This window comes from Oncorhynchus keta, unplaced genomic scaffold (genome assembly GCF_023373465.1).
Source record: "Oncorhynchus keta strain PuntledgeMale-10-30-2019 unplaced genomic scaffold, Oket_V2 Un_contig_5119_pilon_pilon, whole genome shotgun sequence".
Lineage (NCBI taxonomy): Eukaryota > Metazoa > Chordata > Actinopteri > Salmoniformes > Salmonidae > Oncorhynchus > Oncorhynchus keta.
The window spans coordinates 136,599-157,929 of record NW_026288126.1 but is presented as its reverse complement, the minus strand read 5'-3'; the positions used below and the strand labels follow the sequence as shown (position 1 = coordinate 157,929).

The window sequence follows — 21,331 nt, the reverse complement described above, 5'->3', positions numbered from 1 at the left end:
AGATGTCGTTGTGTGTTTGATTGTTTTATGGTTGAGGTATGTAATTGTGTAGTTGAGGTCAGGAGTTGTGTGGATACGGTCAGTAGTTAAATGTGTGATCAGAAGTTGTGTAGTTTGTGTTAAGCAATTGTGTGGTTGTTGTCACTAGATATGTTAAGCAGTTGTGTGGTTGTTGTCACTAGATATGTTAAGCAATTGTGTGGTTGTTGTCACTAGATATGTTAAGCAGTTGTGTGGTTGCTGTCAGAGGTCGTGTGGTTGTGGATACTAGATGTGGTCAGAAGTTGTGCGGTTGAGGTCAGAAGTTGTGGTCAGTAGTTACGCCAGGGTAGTGGGTTCGATTCCCGGGACCACCCATACGTAGAATGTATGCACACATGACTGTAAGTCGCTTTGGATAAAAGCGTCAGCTAAATGGCATATATTATTATTATTATTATTATTAGTTATGTGGTTCAGTAGTTATGTGGTCAGTAGTTGTGTGGATATAGTCAGTAGTTAAATGTGTGATTAGAAGTTGTGTGGTCAGAAGTTGTGTAGTCGTGGTATGTAATTGTGTGGTTGTTGTCACTAGATAAGGTAAGCAGTTGTGTGGTTGTTGTCAGGAGTTGTAAAGGTGTGGTATGTAATAGTGTTCGTGGTCAAAACAGCAGCTGTTTGGGAAAGTTTCAAAAACATGTGGTAATGCAGTTACAAAAACAGCTGTACCGTAAATTCAGTGTTGAATATTTTGATTGTGGGAACAGCTATGAATAGCAGAGAAGTAGACGAATATTCCATACGCTCTAACTAATTGTCTAACTTGTTGCGCCAGTGGTCAAAACGGATGTTGTTTGCCAAAATGTTACAGAAAATGATGTTGATTCGGTTACTTAAACTGCTGTAACTTTTGATCCGAATGTTATTGTTTGTCCAAATGCCATATTTGAGTAGCAGACAAGTAGACAAAGCTTTTTTTTTTTTGTCTAAGTGGTTGAAAGTGGAATTATTAGCTGATGATTTCACTTACACACAGAATGTCAGTTGGAAGTGATGACGTCATAATAGGGCGCAGTAGAATCGTGTCAAATCCCATGTTAACGGATGGAGTGAGAAAAGTGAAATAACGTAAAAAGTTTAGCAGATATCAAATGTTGTGTACAAGCAACTCGATCCAGACCATTCCGCACGTTGTGAAGTTGGAACGGCGTTTCTAGCATATGTCGAGTATCTAAGCTGCCCCGCCAAACATACATTTTCATGATTTTCTTAACGTTTTTATTTTAACTTTTTAAAAATACTAATATTAATGGACCTTAATACAAAAACATAAACAACAACAAAAAAGATGCAACATTTTATTTGAGCTTTTGGTGCCTTAAATATACTTATTTAGGAAAAATCAATGATAGAGAGGGTCATGATTCATATTTTTTTATTTGATTCAAATTGAGTCAAACATTGAGTCAACACGTCTAGTGTTAAAATAGTCGTCCAACTGTGTGATGGGATGTCAAGTGTATCACTTCGAAACATTGATCATTGGTGTCAGGCCATCTGGTGGATTGGGCTGTCACTTGACTGTTCCTAAGGATTGCCTAAAACCAGTCCCCTGCTCCCACAGACGCTTGTGTTCCAACAGCTGCAGCTGAAGGAAGGGATTCACAGTTTTATCGATGTTCTCTGTTATGGACTAACTTTTCTTGTCCTTGACTGTTTTTTACAATTTGTGTTGTCTTTACATTTGAGAGTGTACTAATAAGAAGCAGATCAGTTACTGGTTCATTTAATGACCACATCAGATTTAAGTCTGTTTATAGTCATCTGGTGCCTCAAATGGCAGCAGACCTGCCAACAAAGCAAAGCTCGCTGAAATCTGTAAAGATATACAATATATTATTTTGACCCAAAAAAAGATTTGCAAAGCTGCTGAAAAACGCACCAGCTGCCCATTGGATACAAGTGTTTCTCCTTGTAAATGTATGACATTAATATTACATTTAGCCCTCCATTGACTTCACACTGCACGCTGAAAGGTTAGGACCTCAAAATCTATACTGTGGACCACAGAGAGATCTTGTGCAGGCCAGCACATTATTTTGACCTTATTAGTCGACCAGGATGTCCTGGCATTGCTGACATTGGCCCCTGTAATAGATCTGCAGCCAGATATGTGACCTGGAAAATAAGCAGAGCTCGTCTGTTGAGTGGATCCATGCCAGAGCATGTGACATTAATTATCATTTTCACATTTAGTTTTAGATTTTAACTGGCTGTTAGCTGTATTGGTATCGTGTAACAAATCCTGACATGAGCCAAGGCATTGGATGTCAGACAAACTCCTGTCTGTGGTGATAAAACTATTTGGCTAGCACAGACGGAGTCATTTAAAGCACTCTTAAATGTATTGGATCAAGTGTTACTGTCCAATCCTCCACCCAAGTCCCTGCCAAAATACTTCAAATATATGCAATGACAGTTTTATAGTGACAGTTTACTCAACTGCTTAATGACATCTGGCAATTATCAGTATATCAATCCCCCCCAGAATAAGTTTGGAGCTTAGAGAAACATGTCCCTCAAATACAAAAATGCAGATCGTATATCATGCAAGATCTTTGAACATTAAAATAACTTGTCATAAACTCTTAGTCTGCATGGTGTGAATGTCTCTCCACCCACAAACATGTAAATATCTTCTGTATTTGATAAATAACTACACATTGAACTGAAATGTAATGAGCTGTTAAACAGTTTAAAGACCCTGTTTCACCAGGGTGATAAATCAAACTAAGCAAAGTATAAGGTAAGGGCCAACTCCTTCAGAAGTATGAGGTAAGGGCCAACTCCTTCAGAAGTATAAGGTAAGGGCCAACCCCTTCAGAAGTATAAGGTAAGGGCCAACTCCTTCAGAAGTATAAGGTAAGGGCCAACTCCTTCAGAAGTATGAGGTAAGGGCCAACTCCTTCAGAAGTATGAGGTAAGGGCCAACTCCTTCAGAAGTATGAGGTAAGGGCCAACTCCTTCAGAAGTATAAGGTAAGGGCCAACTCCTTCAGAAGTATGGTAAGGTTCAGAAGTAGCCAACTCCTTCAGAAGTATGAGGTAAGGGCCAACTCCTTCAGAAGTATGAGGTAAGGGCCAACTCCTTCAGAAGTATGAGGTAAGGGCCAACTCCTTCAGAAGTATGAGGTAAGGGCCAACTCCTTCAGAAGTATGAGGTAAGGGCCAACCCCTTCAGAAGTATAAGGTAACTCCTTCAGGGCCAACTCCTTCAGAAGTATGAGGTAAGGGCCAACTCCTTCAGAAGTATAAGGTAAGGGCCAACTCCTTCAGAAGTATGAGGTAAGGGCCAACTCCTTCAGAAGTATGAGGTAAGGGCCAACTCCTTCAGAAGTATGAGGTAAGAGCCAACTCCTTCAGAAGTATGAGGTAAGGGCCAGAAGTATGAGGTAGCCAACTCCTTCAGAAGTATGAGGTAAGGGCCAACTCCTTCAGAAGTATAAGGTAAGGGCCAACTCCTTCAGAAGTATAAGGTAAGGGCCAACTCCTTCAGAAGTATAAGGTAAGGGCCAACTCCTTCAGAAGTATGAGGTAAGAGCCAACTCCTTCAGAAGTATAAGGTAAGGGCCAACTCCTTCAGAAGTATGAGGTAAGGGCCAACTCCTTCAGAAGTATAAGGTAAGGGCCAACTCCTTCAGAAGTATGAGGTAAGGGCCAACTCCTTCAGAAGTATGAGGTAAGGGCCAACTCCTTCAGAAGTATGAGGTAAGGGCCAACTCCTTCAGAAGTATAAGGTAAGGGCCAACTCCTTCAGAAGTATGAGGTAAGGGCCAACTCCTTCAGAAGTATGAGGTAAGGGCCAACTCCTTCAGAAGTATAAGGTAAGGGCCAACTCCTTCAGAAGTATGAGGTAAGGGCCAACTCCTTCAGAAGTATGAGGTAAGGGCCAACTCCTTCAGAAGTATGAGGTAAGAGCCAACTCCTTCAGAAGTATGAGGTAAGGGCCAACTCCTTCAGAAGTATGAGGTAAGAGCCAACTCCTTCAGAATTATGAGGTAAGGGCCAACTCCTTCAGAAGTATAAGGTAAGGGCCAACTCCGTCAGAAGTATAAGGTAACGGCCAACTCCTTCAGAAGTATGAGATAAGAGCCAACTCCTTCAGAAGTATGAGGTAAGGACCAACTCCTTCAGAAGTATAAGGTAAGGGCCAACCCCTTCAGAAGTATGAGGTAAGGACCAACTCCTTCAGAAGTATGAGGTAAGGGCCAACTCCTTCAGAAGTATGAGGTAAGGGCCAACTCCTTCAGAAGTATGAGGTAAGGGCCAACTCCTTCAGAAGTATAAGGTAAGGGCCAACTCCTTCAGAAGTATGAGGTAAGGGCCAACTCCTTCAGAAGTATGAGGTAAGGGCCAACTCCTTCAGAAGTATGAGGTAAGGGCCAACCCCTTCAGAAGTATGAGGTAAGGACCAACTCCTTCAGAAGTATAAGGTAAGGGCCAACTCCTTCAGAAGTATGAGGTAAGGGCCAACTCCTTCAGAAGTATGAGGTAAGGGCCAACTCCTTCAGAAGTATAAGGTAAGGGCCAACTCCTTCAGAAGTATGAGGTAAGAGCCAACTCTTAGTTCCAGCCTCCTGCTCAACTAGTGCATCCGGCATTTCCCCCCTATGGGACTTCTTATACTGATGTGCTGGGTGGACACTGCATCTGAAACAAACAGGGTGTATTCATTGAGATGAAATGTTCTGAACATTGCTGAAAGAAATGTATTGAATAGATGTCACGATTCCCTATTCTAGGGTAAAGTATTGTTCCCTGGGGTACAAAAATCTCAAAATACAAATAATGTACCAAATAATGTACATGGTACAGTTTGGTAACTTTTAGGGTACATGTGTGGATAAAGAGTATAATGGTACATTTTTAAACCCAATATTTTAAATATCATGGTACAATCATCACACTCGCTCTCAAAAGGTGGAGGTACAATTCTGTTTCCCAGACTACAAACATATTTTGTGCACCCTCAATACCCTCAATACAATAATGCAGCTTTGTCACTGTGGTGTTACCCTAAAATGGCACATTTGTACCATTATCATATTTCCCAGCATGCTCTATTGCAGGTTGATTTAAAAAAATATATATATCTGTGTTTTTCTAAGCTTAATCCAATAATTTTAATTGGATTTATTGCACCCGTTGCTGAAATGATTGTTCCAGTTAAAATGGCTTTAGGTTGTCTCCTTTATCAATGTCCCTAACCCTGACAGTCATTCTGAATGCAAGTTGTGAGTGGCTGGATTAGCAATTACACATCACTTTGCAAGCCAGCATAATGTTACTTGCAGGCCTGATTTGGCATGTAAACCATGAGTGTCATGCCACTGTATTAGTGTAAAACTAGGCCTCAAAAATAATATATATAATATTATCATAATATGTCCTAACAGACAGTCATATCTGTTCTTCACAATACATTTCTGTCGAACATACTGTAGGGTTTTACCCTATTGAACATGAATATAGCATAGAATATTTGAACAACCATTTGAGGTTTTAAAACAGAAAATATATAATAGATCAATTTAGAGTCGTTCTATGTCACTTCAGCAATGACCCACACCATCTCAGAATGTTCTGAAATGGTTTCTGTAGTTAGAAACAGATAAGATTAGCATTTCTGCAAAAGTATTTTGTTGAAATGTAATTTGATCTTTGAGAAATGTAACTAATTGATTGCACCCAAATTGTCCCTTTCCATTTATAGGATTCACATATTAGATAAAAAATATATATATTTAAAAAAGCCACCCACGGACACCCCCACACCCGATGCCCCTCCCAATAAATCACCCAGTATAAACCTGATGCCCCTCCCACTAAAACAATGAGTTTGTAGGTCCTCTGATGGGAGGGTCCTTTCAATTGAAGCTTGTTAATAATAATAATAATACACTGGACCCTTATGATCACTCAGCAAAGCATGCCTCTCCTTAATGTCAATATGCCTTGTCCTTTGCTGTTCTGGTTAGTGTTTATTGTCTTATTTCACTGTAGAGCCTCTAGCCCTGCTCAATATACCTTATTCAACATTTCAGTCCCACCACCCACACATGCGATGACATCACCTGGTTTAAATGATGTTTCTAGAGACAATATCTCCCTCATCATCACTCAATGCCTAGGTTTACCTCCACTGTATTCACATCCTACCATACCTTTGTCTGTACATTATGCCTTGAATCTATGCTATCGAGCCCAGAAACCTGCTCCTTTTACTCTCTGTTCTGGACGTGCTATACGACCAGTCCTTATAGCCTTTAGCCATACCCTTATCCTACTCCTCCTCTGTTCCTCTGGTGATGTAGAGGTTAATCCAGGCCCTACAGTGCAAAGCTCCACTCCTATCCCCCAGGCGATTTCATTTGTTGACTTCTGTAACCGTAAAAGCCTTGGTTTTATGCATGTTAACATTAGAAGCCTCCTTCCTAAGTTTGTTTTATTCACTGCTTTAGCATACTCTGCCAAACCGGATGTCTTAGCCGTGTCTGAATCCTGGCTTAGGAAGACCACCAAAAACCTTGAAATCTCCATCCCTAACTACAACATTTTCAGACAAGATAGAATGGCCAAAGGGGGCGGTGTTGCAATCTACTGCAGAGATAGAACTCTGCAGGCTGTCTTACTATCCCGGTCTGTACCCAAACAATTTGAACTTCTACCTTTAAAAATCCACCTTTCTAGAAACAAGTCTCTCACCGTTGCCGCTTGCAAAAGACCACCTTCTGCCTCCAGCTGTGCTCTGGACACCATATGTGAACTTATTGCCCCCCATTAATCTTCAGAGCTCGTGCTGCTAGGTGACTTAAACTGGGACATGCATAAAACCCCGGCCATCCTACAATCTAAGCTTGATGCCCTCAATCTCACACAAATTATCAATTAACCCACCAGGTACTACCCCAAATCTGTAAACACGGGAACCCTCATAGGTATCATCCTAACCAACTTGCCCTCCAAATACACCTCTGCTGTTTTCAACCAAGATCTCAGCGATCACTGCCTCATTGCATGCATCCGTAATGGGCTTGCGGTCAAACAACCTCCCCTCATCACTGTCAAACGCTCTCTAAAACACTTCAGCGAGCAGGCATTTCTAATTGACCTGGCCCGGGTATCCTGGAAGGATATTGACCTCATCCCGTCAGTAGAGGATGCCTGGTTATTCTTTAAAAGTGCCTTCCTCACCATCTTAAATAAGCATGCCCCATTCAAGAAATTTAGAACCAGGAACAGATATAGCCCTTGGTTCACTCCAGACCTGACTGCCCTTGACCAGCACAAAAACATAATGTGGATTAGTGGATCTGCATTAGCATCGAACAGCCCCAGTGATATGCAACTTTTTGGGGAAGTTGGGAACCAATATACAGGCAGTTAGGAAAGCCAAGGCTAGCTTTTTCAAGCAGACATTTGCTTCCTGTAACACAAACTCAAAAAAGTTCTGGGACACTGTAAAGTCCATGGAGAATAAGAGCACCTCCTCCCAGCTTCCCACTATACTGAGGCTAGGAAACTCTGTCACCACCGATAAATACACTATAATTGAGAATTTCAATAAGCATTTTTCTACGGCTGGCCATGCTTTCCACGTGGCTACCCCGACCCCGGTCAACACCCACCACAGCCCAAGCCTCCCCATTGTCCCCAAATCCAGTTAGCTGATGTTCTGAAAAAGCTGCAAAATCTGGACCCCTACAAATCAGCCGGGCTAGACAATATGGACCGTTCTTTCATAAATTGTTGCAACCCCTATTACTAAGCTTTCGTTCATCTGACCTGTCTTCCCCCTCTTCAAAGGGGGAGACACTGTCATCTCAGATTCCCAAAGACTGGAAAGCAGCTCAGCGGTCATCCCCCGCTCTTCAAAGGGAGACACTCTTGACCCAAACTGCTACAGATCTATCCTACCCTGCCTTTTCTAAGGTCTTCGAGACTCAACAGCCTTGGTTTCTGAAATGTTAACAAACAGATTACCTGACCATTTCGAATCTCAACAGCCTTGTTTCTGACCTTCTCCAGCTATGCAATCTGGTTTTCACGGCAGACTGCCTTGGTTTCTGAAATGATTGCCATGGAGCTGTTCATGGGTGCACCTCAGCTCAACAGCCTTGGTTTCAAATGATTGCCATCGATAAGAGGCATTAAATTGTGATCCTAGACCGCCTTATTCATTGACCAGACCAAGGCTTTCGACTCGGCAGACTCAACAGCCTTGGTTTCTGAAATGATTGCCTCATTACCTGGTTCACCAACTACTTCTCCATCGATAGATTTCAGTGTGTCAAACTCGGAGGCCATCGCTTGTGCTGACCTGGCCAAGGCCTCTGGGCAGACTCTTGGTTTCTCAAGGATTGTGTGGTTTTCCACAGATAGATTTCAGTGTGTCAAATCGGAGGGCTTGCTGTCCAGGCCTCTGGCAGTCTCTATGGGTGTGCCACAGGGTTCAATTATTGGGCCGACTCTCTTCTCTGTATACATCAGTGATGTCGCTCTTACTGCTGGTGAGTCTCTGATCCACCTCTACGCAGACGACACCATTCTGTATACTTCTGGCCCCTCTTTGGACACTGTATTAACTACCCTCCAGACGAGCTTTAACCTCTTGATCTTAGCCATCCCGGATCCGGGATCGTGACTACACCCTCAGGCTCATTACCATAACGCAACATTAACGATTTCTAAAAATCGCAAATGAAATGAAATGAAATGAATATGCCTGTTCTCAAGCTTAGCCTTGTCTTAACAACACTGTCATCTCAGATTTTCAAAATATGCTTTTGAACCATAGAAAATCAATCATTTGTGTAAGAGTATTGATAGCTAGCATACCATTTAGCGTAGCATTTAGCACGCAACATTTTCACAAAAACCAGAAAAGCAATCAAATAAAATGATTTACCTTTGAAGAACTTCGAATGTTTTCAATGAGGAGACTCTCAGTTACATAGCAGATTTTCCTGAAAGATTCTTTTCCGAATTAACTCCATAATATCGACCGAAACATGGCAAACGTTGTTTGAATCAATCCTCAAGGTGTTTTGTCACATATCTCTTCATTAATATGCCGTTCGTGGAAGCATGCTTTCGTCTCAGAATCCCATGGAAAAATACCAGCAGCTGAGTTTTGCGCACCAATTTCCACGCAGGACACTGTGCGGACACTTGGCAAATGTAGTCTCTTATGGTCAATCTTCCAATGATATGCTTGCAAATACGTCACAATGCTGCAGACCCCTTGGGGAAACGATGGAAAGGGCAGGCTCATTCCTGTCGCATTCAGAGCCATATAAGGAGATAATGAAAAACAGAGCCTCAGAAATCCTGTTCATTTCCTGGTTGCAGTTTCATCTTGGTTTTGCCTGAAGCTTCTGTTCTAGGGCACTCACAGTGAATATCTTTGCAGTTCTGGAAACGTCAGAGTGTTTTCTTTCCAAAGCTATCAATTCCATGCATAGTCGAGCATCTTTTTGTGACAAAATATTGCGCTTAAAACGGGCACGTCTTTTTATCCAAAAATTAAATACTGCCCCTAGAGTATGAAGAGGTTAATGCCATACAACTCTCATTCCATGGCCTCCAACTGCTCTTAAATGCAAGTAAAACTAAATCTTCAACCGATCGTTGCCAGCATCACTACTCTGGACGGTTCTGACTTAGATTATGTGGACAACTACAAATACCTAGGTGTCTGGTTAGACTGCAAACTCTCCTTCCAGACTCACATCAAATATCTCCAATTCAAAATTAAATCTAGAATTGGCTTCCTATTTCACAACAAAGCATCCTTCACTCATGCTGCCAAACATACCCTCATAAAACTGACCATCCTACCGATCCTCGACTTTGGCGATGTCATTTACAAAATAGCCTCCAACACTCTACTCAACAAATTGGATACAGTCTATCATAGTGCCATCCGTGTAGTCACCAAAGCCCCATATACTACCCACCACTGCGACCTGTATGCTCTCATTGGCTGGCCCTCGCTTCATACTCGTCGCCAAACCCACTGGCTCCAGGTCACCTACAAGTCCCTGCTAGGTAAAGCCCCGCTTATCTCAGCTCGCTGGTCACCATAGCAGCACCCACCCGTAGCACGCGCTCCAGCAGGTATATCTCACTGGTCACCCCATAGCCATTTCCTCTTTTGGCCGCCTTTCCTTCCAGTTTTCTGCTGCCAATGACTGGAACAAACTGCAAAAATCACTGAAACTGGAGACACTTACCTCCCTCACTAGCTTTAAGCACCAGCTGTCAGAGCAGCTCAAATATCATTGCATCCATCTGTAAATAGCCCAACCAACTACCTCATCCCCTACTGTATTTATTGATTTATCTTGCTCCTTTGCACTCCTTTGTATTTCTACTTAATTAATCTACTGCACATCTACCATTCCAGTGTTTAATTGCTATATTGTAATTATTTTGCCACCATGGCCTATTTATTGCCTTACCTCCCTTGTTTATCTCATTTGCAAACATTGTATATAGATTTGTTTTTCTACTGTATTATTGAATGTATGATTGTTTACTCCATGTGTAACTCTGTGTTGTTCTCAACAACCCCCAGTTGGTGACGGTAGGTAACGACATCTCCACCCCGCTGATCCTCAGCACTGGGGCCCCACAAGGGTGCGTTCTGAACCCTCTCCTGTACTCCCTGTTCACCCACAACTGCGTGGCCATGCACGCCTCCAACTCAATCATCAAGTTTGCGGATGACACTACAGTGGTAGGCTTGATTAGGGTGAGGGCCCTCGGAGTGTGGTGTCAGGAAAATAACCTCACACTCAACGTCAACAAAACAAAGGAGATGATTGTGGACTTCAGGAAACAGCAGAGGGAGCACCCCCCTATCCACATCAACGGGACAGTAGTGGAGAGGGTAGTACTTTTCAAGTTCCTCGGCGTACACATCACAGACAAACTGAATTGGTCCACCCACACAGACAGCATTGTGAAGAAGGCGCAGCAGCGCCTCTTCAACCTCAGGAGGCTGAAGAAATTTGGCTTGTCACCAAAAGCACTAACAAACTTCTACAGATATGCACAATCGAGAGCATCCTGGCAGGCTGTATCACCGCCTGGTATGGAAACTGCTCTGCCCACAACCGTAAGGCTCTCCAGAGGGTAGTGAGGTCTGCACAACGCATCACCGGGGGGAACTACCTGCCCTCCAGGACACCTACACCACCCGATGTCACAGGAAGGCCATAAAGATCATCAAGGACAGGAACCACCCGAGCCGCTGCCTGTTCACCCCGCTATCATCCAGAAGGCGAGGTCAGTACAGGTGCATCAAAGCAGGGACCGGGAGACTGAAAAACAGCTTCTATCTCAAGGCCGTCAGACTGTTAAACAGCCACCACTAACATTGAGTGGCTGCTGCCAACACACTGACTCAACTCCAGCCACTTTAACAATGGAAATTGATGGAAATTGATGTAAAAATGTATCACTAGCCATTTTAAACAATGCAACTTAATATAATGTTTACATAGCCTACATTTCTCATCTCATATGTATATGTATATACTGTACTCATGTAAACTGATGCATCTTGCCATCTTTATGTAATACATGTATCACTGGCCACTTTATGTTTATATACCCTACATTACTCATCTCCTATGTATATACTGTACTCGATACCATCTACTGCATCTTGCCTATGCCGTTCTGTACCATCACTCATTCATATATATTTATGTGCATATTCTTTATCCCTTTACACTTGTGTGTATAAGGTAGTAGTTGTGGAATTGTTAGGTTAGATTACTCGTTGGCTATTACTGCATTGTCGGAACTAGAAGCACAAGCATTTTGCTACGCTCGCGTTCCATTTTTTCTCAAATGCTAAAACACTAAAACCCATTGGCTGAACAAAGTTCCCAGTTGCCTCGACTCATTTAGCTAATTACACAGTCTGTTGTCAATACCTTAAACCATTTCACATGGTAAAACACAATTTGCAGATCTCACTTAGACTTTTCAGCAAAACTCATTCTCATTCTCAAAACACATTCTGCACTCTAATGCACATGTCATCCATACTGGTAACCACAAGTGGCAACAATCAAATACAAATAGAGAACACATGTCATTGATTGAACACAACCACTCAACATGGATTTAACCTGTTTCAAATGATGCGACATAACCAATATAAGCCCGTTCAGAGAGCAAACAGGTTGTTGAAGGTGGGAAGGAGAAAGTCTGAGAATGGATACTGTAGTACAGTGCATTGTAGGCTGTATACTGTAGTACAGTGCATTGTAGGCTGTATACTGTAGTACAGTGCATTGTAGGCTGTATACTGTACAATGGATGAATTGTATGGCCCTGAACATTGTGCTTTCCATTTATTAACAGTACTGACTGCTCAATAGATTTTGACTGGTTGCAGGTTCATGTCAACAAAGAACAAGAATTACAGTATCACAGAGACAAAGGACAAGTTTTACAGGATCACAGAGACAAAGAACAAGAATTAAAGTATCACAGAGACAAAGGACAAGAGTATTACAGGATCACAGAGACAAAGAACAAGAATTACAGTATCACAAGACAAAGGACAAGTTTGTGAGATGCAGGGTAATGTACTGTAAAAATAGGGGTACAAGGAGGAGGAAATGAACAAAAAACAAACTTACAAAAGAGCAAAGCAGAGTAATAATTTCTGATCAATTTTGAGCTACTATGATAGAACATGTTTTCGTTCATCAAAAGACAATGATGGAAAAATATGAATATTTTTTAGATTAAAAATGTACTTCTCCCTGAGAATTGTATGTTTTGAACAATGTGTTTTCTATTCTTCGGTGTATTGTTTACTGACTGCTTGAGAGTGTCTATCATTTGGATCACTTTGTTTATGATTTGAGAGCAGTGTTTGATTTTGAACACAGGTAAAACTGTTTGGACTGTTTGGAGGCGAATGTTTCATTTTGCAGAGGAGTCAGAGGTGATGTAAATAGTGCTTGAAGATGAGGTTTTGTATTTAATGTTTTCAGGAAATGGAGCAACGTTTCAGAAATTGTGTTTTAGCAAATTGAGAAAAACTGTAATATCTGCTAACCATGTGTATGTGACAAATACAATTTGATTTGATTTGAACTTGCCTAGCTGGTTAAATAAAGGTGAAATAAATAAATAATAATAATAATTCCTTACATACAGGTGGTTCATAGGAAGCTTTGCCAAGATGTCTACTATTCCTCACCTCCTCTCCATCATCTTGGTGAACTCTCTCCTCATGAGGAATCCACGGCTGAGAGCCTGGACCATGCCGACCAGAGAGGCCAGCTTCTCATCTCTCATCTCCTCCAGGACCCCCAGCAGACCGGCTTTGAAGAACCCCTGGGCCACAGGTAAACATGGTCAATGGAACCACAGTCAGATGGTAACAGATATAAAGGGTTGGATCAACAGAGGGGAACAACACCACGGACCATGGGATAGTGTGTTCAGTTGAAAGGTATTGGGCAGGGGTAGATGATTTAATGTAAACTGATACAGAACTGCAGCCATACCACTGTAACACATGTGGTAGGAGAATCAGAATTTGCTGAGTAACATAGATCATCTGCATAATATGCGTATATGATTGAACTCTTATTTGAATGTATCCCTTCGGACTCTGGTGTTGGCAGATGCACGTCCTCTCTCAGTCACCTGGGGTCCAGAGAGGGGAGACGTCAGGCTTGTCTACCACATGTCCCTGTTGCTATGCAGAATATCAGAAAGAGAATAGGGCAAAGGAGGTCAGGCGGAAACATTGTTTCCATAAGTGAATATATGAGTAACGGGGAACCAATCAGTTGTCTCCATAGTGTCTGTGCGTCAGTCACCCCCTCCTTTTAGCAAGGTGGAGACTAAGTAACGAAAGGTGTAGTATTACTGAACAAACAAGTTCTTTGTACTGGAGGCCAAGTGCTGGCTGTGTGGGGATGGTGTTTGGAACCATGTCATCTCTGAGGTTGGACCTATCCTGAGACGATATATAACCCAGAGGCTCACTCAGTGGGCTTTCTCTATCCATTTTTGTGTGGTTATTGTGACCAGCTCCCTTATCAGTTAAGTTATTTTAATAAAGTTAATATCCTTATTGGTGAGTGAACCTATTTGAATGCCCTGACACATTCGGCTCACCTTAAACCAGAGACCAGAGACCAGAGACCAGATTCAAAATGGGATATCAAGACTGCCCAAATGTGCCTAATTGTTTTATTCATACATTTTTAAGTTCACTCTCCTCTCTCCTGTGGCACTCTCCTCAAACAATAGCATGGTATACTTTCACTCTAATAGCTACTGTAAATTGGACAGTGCAGTTAGATTAACAAGAATGTAAGCTTTCTGCCCATATCAGATATGTTTGTCCTGGGAATTATTTTTGTTTCTTACAACCTCATGCTAATCACATTAACCTACGTTAGCTCAATCGTCCCGCGGACGGGACACTGACCCTGAATAAGTTAACACTTTTTTTGGTTACTACATGATTCCATATGTCCTATTTCATAGTTTTGATGTCTTCACTATTATTCTACAATGTAAAAAATAGTTTAAAAAAATAAACAAAAACCCTTGAATGCGTATGTGTTTTAAAACTTTTGACCCATAGTGTATAATATTTAACTCAATATTTCTTGTACCTGGAGTCTTTGACTCGTTGGGGATCAGGCAGCGCACAAAGTGAGGATGAGTGCTCCTCAAGTTGGTCATCAGTTTGCCCAAGTTCTCCTGTAAGAGGATTACAAACCAATTTTTAAATAAACAATTTGGGATAATCAATGCACCTTTTGAAGGACTGAATAAACACATTTCAAAAGATCACCCTGAACTGCGAGGACACAGTCTGCATGGAACCACCCTTCTTCTTGCCTCCTTTCTTGCTTGTATCTGTTAAAAAGAGATTCGTATAAACAAGACAATCTCGGGTTAACTTCACATGTATCTTAAAGGTCCAATGCAGCTGGGTTTTTTTTAAATCTCAAAATCTTTTCTGAAAAAAAAAATCATTTCTGGGTAACAATTATGTACCTTACTGTAATTGTTTTCAATTAACATGGATTGGCAGAGAAATTGGAAAGATCTTTCTTATTGGTCTATTAACTCATGTACTGCCTGGTGATGTCATCAGGCACGCCACAAACTCCATCCCACCAAATCAGGCTCTTTTTAAAAAGCTTTTTCACTAAAAGGGCATTGTTATAATTTTTGGAATTTCACAGTATTATTCTAACCTATATAACACGGTTTTAACTGCACTAGACATTGAATGCAAATGCTGCCAATATTAACCCAGTGAATAACCCTGAGAAACATTCCAAGACTTTAAATCATCAGCACTTGAAATAATAACAAAGCAGCGCCCCGGTTTTGGCAAAAAGCTGAAGAAATGTAATCAACCACAAATTCAAAGACGGAGCTTCAGCAAGCGCTGACCATCCATTAAATAACAATTATAGTTTTAACCAGATTTTTAGGCTATATAGTGTTTGTTTATATTCATTTAACATTGTATTCATTTAGCACAGGGTTTCCCAATGGGCACATAAGTCCAAAAATTGATGTAGCAACTGGGGATTGCCCCTTTAAAGAAATGTACGTCTGAGTTGTGACTGGAACTTAATTAAATCTGTTGATGTGATGGCAGCAACATACAAGGCAGACAACAGTTCACTGAGGAAATTCCGTACAGCTGAAGAACAGAGTCGTTCAGGGGGTCCTTGTTTTTGTCCAGCCAGCCAGTAATGTTGTAGTCCACAGTGCCGGCATAGTGCACCAGGGAGAAGTGGGCCTCTGCCTTGCCTTTGGCACGCTTGGGCTTCTCAAACGCCTGGTTTTTGCCAAGATGCTGGTCATAAAGCTTGTTCTTGAAAGTATTGTCTAAAGACTTGGGGAACATGCACTCCTCTTCAAGGATGCAGAAGATATCCATTGGCTTTGGCGCACCTTAAATGACATTTTGGGCAAAAAGGTGAACTCGACTCCATCATTCCTTGAATCAGATAGATTATTCATCACAAAACTCATTGATAATTCCAACTTTAATATTTTTTTTATTGGGAAAATTAGCAAACTTAGGCATGACAATGACAAATTCTGAACCTACACATCCATACGTAATTTACCAAATTATGAAAGGCAAGTGTTGAAATGTTGAATTCCGTAAAGTGAGTGTGGAAGAGGTGAAAGTCAAGAATAGAAAGGGTGGAATGGGTGGCCAGTAATAAACTGGTCCTGAACATCTCTAAAACTCTGAGCATTGTATTTGGTATAATTCTTTCCCTAAGTTCTACATCTCAGCTGAATCTGGTAATGAATTGTGTGGCTGTTGAACATGTTGAGGAGACTAAATTACTTAAGGCGTTACCTTAGATTGTAAACTGTCATGGTCAAAACATATAGATTCAGTGGTTGTAAAGATGGGGGAGGTCAAATGCTCTACTTTTTTGACACCACACTTCAAAAAGCAAGTTTTGCAGGCTCTAGTTTAGTCTAATCTTGATTATTGCCCAGTCGTGTGTGGTCCAGTGCTGTAAGGAAAATGTCATGTCCAGTGGCTAAGAGTTGAGTTAAGACTTTTGGCTAAGAGTTGAGGAGAGACTGACTACATCACTTATTTTTATAAGAAACGTGTTGAAAATCCCAAATTGTTTGCAGTCAACTTACACACAGCTCTGACACACACACTTACCCCACCAGACATGCCACCAGGGGTCTTTTCACACTCCCCAAATCCAGAACAAATTCAAGGAAGCGTACAGTATTATATAGAGCCCTTATTGCATGGAACTTCCTTCCCATCTCATATTGCTCAAATAAACAGCAAATCTGGTTTCAGAAAACAGATTAAGCAACACCTCACAGCACAACGCCTCTCCCCCATTTGATCTAGATAGTTTGTGCATTGATATGTAGGCTACATGTGCCTTTTTAAATATGTATGTTGTTCTGTCCTTGAGCTGTTCTTGTCTATTGATGTTCTGTATTGTCATTCTGTAGAAATGTTTGTGTGGACCCCAGGAAGAGTAGCTGCTGCTTTTGCAACAGATAATGGGGATCCTAATAAAATACCAAATAGCAAAGCACCCTTTACTCACTCAACTTCTTTGAGTGAGATGGTTGAATTACAGAGCAGCAATAAGCTGTTTAAGGGCTAGCCATTGATCATGACTCTCAGTTCAATTACTTTACTCTTCACATTTAACACGCATCACAAGAAAAAAGTTAAATTGATTCACACCTTGATAGGGTTAGGGCTAGTTTTCCCACACGGCCATATCTCCATGTTACAGAGCTTGTTAATGGAAAACAGACAAGAGGTGCCCACTTGTGCTAATTAGCTATCTAACATGCGCCGAATACATGTGTAAATATAAACAGTTGACTGTTATACTCAGTAGACACTAGCTAGCTAAGTTCGCTGTTGACAAACAGACAGACTAAGTTACTAGCTAGCTAGCTGAGACTCTGCCAGTTAGCTAGCAAACTGACACGACATTCTGTGCAGTAACCAGGGCATAAAATTAACATTCACCACCCGTCAAATGCGGATCAATTTAGGTATTGGCGGGTAAGAATGTCTATTTCACCAGCCACATTGGCGGGTGGTCAATTTGCGGGGCTCTACAGTATGAGCATTATATTTGCAAATACAAATAGACAAAAGTCAAGTATGAGCACATGTGAGTTAGGGTTAGGCTGTAGTAGCTGTTTTCAAACTATTTCTGCTATATGGTTTCATAGCTGCTAATTGCTCAAAGAAATACAAATCTTATATCTCACCTCTGATAGATTCATTTCAGGAGGCGCAGGCATAAAAGTTTGTCTAATTTACTTAAGTCCAACATTTTTTTGCTATTTATACTGATGCGTATATATATACGGAACATGTAAAGTGTTGGTCCCATGTTTCATGAGCTGAAATAAAAGATCCCAGAAATGTTCCACACAAAAAGCTTATTTCTCTAAAATGTTGTGCACAACTTTGTTTTTACTTGTGTTTTTTGTGCATTAATTGTTTTTGTCTTTGTTACCCTTGTGTTGATGCTGTTCCTGTCTCATTCCATGTCCATTTTTTAAATGTATTAAATGTTTGACTCCCCGTAACCAGGATGGGCTCATTGAGATTTGAAATCTCTTTTTCAAGAGCTTCCTGGCCAAGATTGGCAGCACTAAATCATTACACAATTACAGACAGACAACATGAAAACTACAGGTAATCTAGTAAAAAAAACATAGATTTCACAAGAGTATAACAAAATCATAACCAGCAAATTAAAAACATTGACAGGTCAAGGAATCCTTCATCAATGATTTGAAACGGCCTAGTCAGATCCCAAATTTCACAGACACACACACACACGACAGGACTCGAGTAGCTTCGTTATCACGGTAGCTTCACATTTTTAAAGGGGCAGCTGAACATTTTGTTTCTGATATTTTGATTAAAAGACTTGGGGTAACCAAAACGTCAATGAAATGTAGCAATATACCACATTACTTCTTAATATGGCGTAGCAGTAAGTCGTCCTGTCGTATCGTGTCCCCTGTATATATCGTTTCTTTTTCGTTTTTACATATTTTTCTTCGCATATCTCTTTAAAAACATTTTGATAAACCTAAGCTTCCAAATACTCTCCTATAACCCACCTCACCCAATGTAGCTATTTTTCCTAAAGTATTTATATTTACTTCGGAACCGGAACCCCTCAACTGAAGCTAGCTAGCTAACCACCAGCTATGCTAGCGGTCTTCAGCTAACCGGTCATCAGCTAACCTTTAGCTCGGAAAGCTCTCGCCAGTTCGAACAACGCGACTCTAACCAGAGCATAACGGACCTATTTATTTTTCATCCCCGGATTCCCTCCGCAAACGGAACATTTTTCAGCTGGATCTTCACAACTAGCTATCTAGCTAAACCGCAACCCCGGATGATTACTCCTGGCTAGCGTTTCCACCCACTTAGCTTGAAGCTAGCCTGGCCAGAGCACCTGTGCTACCACCGTAGCATACTCCTGGGCTACAATACCCGGGCCCACGACCGGTCTATCCATGTCACCGCATGAAGAGGAATAAACAGACTCACCCCATCGCAACGTCCCCCGAAGGCTAACTCTCTAGCCCTTGCTATCTCCTTGCTTGCTAATTCGGCCTGCTAACTGCTAGCTTGTTTAGCTCCGGTCCGCTAACTGCTACCTTGTTTTGCCCCGGCCTACGAACTGTTAGCTTGTTAGCACAGGCCTGCTAACCGTCTGAATCGCCGCGTCCCAAACACTCACTCGACCCATATTTACTTTCTATCTCTTTTAGATTTTTTATTTGTTTATACCTTCTGGAAACCTGCCTCACCCAATGTGATACGGAACCGCTATTATTTTTAATTTCTAGAACACACTCAAGAACCTCCAGAAGCTAACCAGCTAACTAGCTACAAGCTATTTAGTCATTGTTAGTTTTTTTTTTACCTGGATAACACTCGCCAGTCCAGCTTCCCTACCCCTGATACCTCCTTTGTCCCACCTCCCACACATGCGGTGACCTCACCCATTACAACCAGCATGTCCAGAGATACAACCTCTCTCATCATCACCCAGTGCCTGGGCTTACCTCCGCTGTACCCGCACCCCACCATACCCCTGTCTGCGCATTATGCCCTGAATATATTCTACCATGCCCAGAAACCTGCTCCTCTTATTCTCTGTCCCCAACGCTCTAGGCGACCAGTTTTGATAGCCTTTAGCCGCACCCTCATACTACTCCTTCTCTGTTCCGCGGGTGATGTGGAGGTAAACCCAGGCCCTGCATGTCCCCAGGCACCCTCATTTGTTGACTTCTGTGATCGAAAAAGCCTTGGTTTCATGCATATCAACATCAGAAGCCTCCTCCCTAAGTTTGTTTTACTCACTGCTTTAGCACACTCTGCTAACCCTGATGTCCTTGCGGTGTCTGAATCCTGGCTCAGGAAGGCTACCAAAAATTCAGAGATTTCCATACCCAACTATAACATCTTCCGTCAAGATAGAACTGCCAAAGGGGGAGGAGTTGCAGTCTATAGCTCCAACTCCAAAAAGTTCTGGGACACTGTGAAGTCCATGGAGAACAAGAGCACCTCCTCCCAGCTGCCCACTGCACTGAGGCTAGGGAACACGGTCACCACCGATAAATCCATGATTGGCGACTCCAACCTCGGCCAACAGCTCCGCCCCCCCGCAGCTCCTCGCCCAAGCCTCTCCAGGTTCTCCTTTACCCAAATCCAGATAGCAGATGTTCTGAAAGAGCTGCAAAACCTGGACCCATACAAATCAGCTGGGCTTGACAATCTGGACCCTCTATTTCTGAAACTATCCGCCGCCATTGTCGCAACCCCTATTACCAGCCTGTTCAACCTCTCTTTCATATCATCTGAGATCCCCAAGGATTGGAAAGCTGCCACAGTCATCCCCCTCTTCAAGGGGGAGACACCCTGGACCCAAACTGTTACAGACCTATATCCATCCTGCCCTGCCTATCTAAGGTCTTCGAAAGCCAAGTCAACAAACAGGTCACTGACCATCTCGAATCCCACCGTACCTTCTCCGCTGTGCAATCTTGTTTCCGAGCCGGTCACGGGTGCACCTCAGCCACACTCAAGGTACTAAACGATATCATAACCGCCATCGATAAAAGACAGTACTGTGCAGCCGTCTTCATCGACCTTGCCAAGGCTTTCGACTTTGTCAATCACCATATTCTTATCGGCAGACTCAGTAGCCTCTGTTTTTCGGATGACTGCCTTGCCTGGTTCACCAATTACTTTGCAGACAGAGTTCAGTGTGTCAAATCGGAGGGTATGCTGTCCGGTCCTCTGGAAGTCTCTATGGGGGTGCCACAGGGTTCAATTCTCGGGCCGACTATTTTCTCTGTATATATCAATGATGTTGCTCTTGCTGCGGGCGATTCCCTGATCCACCTCTACGCAGACGACACCATTCTATATACTTTCGGCCCGTCATTGGACACTGTGCTATCTAACCTCCAAACGAGCTTCAATGCCATACAACACTCCTTCCGTGGCCTCCAACTGCTCTTAAACGCTAGTAAAACCAAATGCATGCTTTTCAACCGATCGCTGCCTGCACCCGCATGCCCGACTAGCATCACCACCCTGGATGGTTCCGACCTTGAATATGTGGACATCTATAAGTACCTAGGTGTCTGGCTAGACTGCAAACTCTCCTTCCAGATTCGTTATTAAACATCTCCAATCGAAAATCAAATCAAGAGTCGGCTTT

At 42.2% G+C, this 21,331-nt stretch overlaps 1 pseudogene; it reads right to left on the bottom strand.

The window, feature by feature from the left end:
* Positions 1 to 13,269: 13,269 nt before the first annotated feature.
* On the bottom strand, positions 13,270 to 15,993 carry LOC118378030 (myosin-4-like; annotated as a pseudogene).
* Positions 15,994 to 21,331: the final 5,338 nt, after the last annotated feature.